A 2,500-nucleotide genomic window follows, 5' to 3' on the forward strand; every position below is an offset into this window, starting at 1 on the left:
TTTGCGAGCTTAATTGCTTAATTTAATTACTTCCGAGTATGGATTTGGTTTACTGGATTTTCTCCGCCCTTTTTGATTGGCCAAAATAATTACTTTGGTTTTGGTTTTACGACACTCGATTGAAACTCGCTCTATCAACTTTGCGATTTATAAATCGCAACGTTCGTAATCTTGCGATTTATAAATCGCACCTAAATTGCAATTCGCACATTTGCGATTTATAAATCATACTTTGTGATTTATAAGTCACAAAGAGCGATTTATATAAATCGCACTTTTGCGATTTGATATAACCGCAAACTCATGCAATTCATGCCTGCGGGCTCGTGGTTCTATATTGAGTGGACGAGCTCAAAACTAAACCGGCGTACATGTTCTTATCGGCCGGTGTTGTCAATTTCTGCCTTCGGCCCGCGAGTGGAGCAGTTTGATTTTCGCTTTGTAACCACTGAGTTGTGAACAATTTAATTTAATTTTCAAAGGAAATTTGTTGCCTGCAAAGTACGCAATTCAACGATCAATTTGACCTATAATTTAATGGCTGTATCTTGCAAAATAAAAATTCTACAAGTGAAGCAACTTTTATATGCGAGAGAGTTTGATTGCCCATTACATGTTTAACACTGCAAAGTCTGAAAACACTTTGGCGATTTTTTACTTGGCACTGATTTTATTCAACTTAATTACTGTATATTCCTGTTAAAATTGCGGCCGTTCAAAAATTACAGCAGTACTCAGGGGCACCCAACGAATCTGTTCCTCACATTATCTGTTCCCCAGAGGAATCTTGCTGGCTGGCAAAAATACAGGTGTTTCGATGAGCTGGCTGGAAAATTTTGTTATTGATAGAGGTTTTGCCTGGGAATTACTGACTTTTTTTAGCATTTCAACCCGAACTGGCTGTAGAAACTCTGAAGACTGAGGACGACTAAAAAAAAAAAAAAAAAAAAAAAAAAAAGAACCCCTTCCCTCTCCCAGAGAGTAGTCACAAACACGACGGCTGGCGAGAGTGATTGCGCTTGCGGAAAAAACCTGTTTTGTCCCGGTTTTGTCGCTTTTGTTCGGTCGTTTTGGATCGAGGGATTTGAAAGCGCGCGGAATTCCTGGCTGGGAAATAAATTTGATCAGCTGGCTGGGAAACCAACCAATTTTATCTAGCTGGCTGGGAAATTTCTTGTGTGTCTTGCTGGGAAAAAGGAACAGATAATGTTTTCCCAGCAACACTGAAAAACACCTGAAAATGCCTTAATAACATTTATTTTCATTAACTGGGGTATAATAATACATTTTACAACAAATTGGTCGTTGGGTGCCCCTGAGTACTTTCCATTTTATCGCAAAACACGTCTACATTTACATTGTTGTTGGAGAAAGTGTCCAAGTTTTATTGTTATTGTATTATTGTTAATTAGATAAGCTGACTTGCCGTACTTTCGAATAAGAAAAATGACAACGTACTGTAGGGTATTTTGGAACTCTGATACAAATCTGCAAACTATGTATTATATTGTCAGTCTCGTTGACACTAAGCGATAGCTATTACTGGTATGTAATATTATTTATTCTCTGTTTTACTGAACTAGGGGTGAGTCTAAGGCCCAGTCCAAACGTCGAACTTTTCATGTACTGAACTTAAATCCCTAGTTATTTGGATCGACAAAAATTGTAAAGTTCACAGGGTTGATTCAAAGGTCGAACTTAATTTGTCGAACTTATCACTAATCACGATGTACAGTGCTTTCGCGAAAGAAGGGAATTGTGGGACGCAAAAATAAACTATACAAATACACGCACTTTATTCGGCACATGAGAAGTTCGACGTTTGAATCGTAGTCGCTCCACAGTAGATTTTCCCACGTAAACCACTCGAACTTAAGAGCAGTTCTCTGAGAAAGTCAAGCAAAGTTGGAAATGAAAATTTTTAACATCCCCTTCATTTTCTGTGTGGATGTAGGTTGTCTGGATGGATGAACGGAAAGAGTCATATTAGGGCCAGCTGACGTATCGTTGCCATGGCAACCGCCATTGATCATGACACCCTTTAAGCAGGAATTTTACTATCAAATAGTTAACATATATATGTCCGCTTCTCGGATAGATGTGAGCCAATTCTAATGAGATTCCACCAGACAGTAGGGCTTTGCTTCTAATTACTAAAGGATGCTGTGAAAGTATTTTGACTTCTAGGAACAAGAAGAAAATACTTGCACTATTATGTTACCTGTCGGCCATTTTGAAAACCGCAAAAACGAGCACAACCTTTTTCTCATTTTCTAGCAGTGTTCTTTTCCGGGTCACCACGTTTGCAGGAGAGATAATAAAGTTATTATAGTCCCTAAATATTGGAAAACTAGTTTGGGGAAAAATATAGTTCGGCACAAATTTGATGAAAATTAGAAATATTTGAAAATTGACCAAGTTCAGACTTGAATTGTTTCGCTCCAAAATGGTTTAGAGATATTGTTTAAGCTCCGACAATATTTTAAGTATCCTATCTGTA

General features: G+C 37.8%; 2 protein-coding genes across 2 annotated transcripts in view; one reads left to right on the plus strand and one right to left on the minus strand.

Moving 5' to 3' along the window:
* LOC138019827 (uncharacterized) overlaps positions 1-2,500 on the minus strand; it is a 23,811-nt gene that overhangs the window by 6,681 nt on the left and 14,630 nt on the right. The window lies entirely within an intron of this gene.
* The window catches only part of LOC138019826 (uncharacterized), an 8,871-nt gene continuing 7,318 nt past the window's right edge, over positions 948-2,500 (plus strand). Inside the window, exon 1 of the mRNA XM_068866741.1 lies at positions 948-2,500. This exon is cut by the window's right edge and continues 4,195 nt beyond it. The gene's annotated coding sequence lies outside the window, so the exon portion shown is untranslated.

This window comes from Montipora capricornis, chromosome 10 (assembly GCF_036669925.1).
Source record: "Montipora capricornis isolate CH-2021 chromosome 10, ASM3666992v2, whole genome shotgun sequence".
Lineage (NCBI taxonomy): Eukaryota > Metazoa > Cnidaria > Anthozoa > Scleractinia > Acroporidae > Montipora > Montipora capricornis.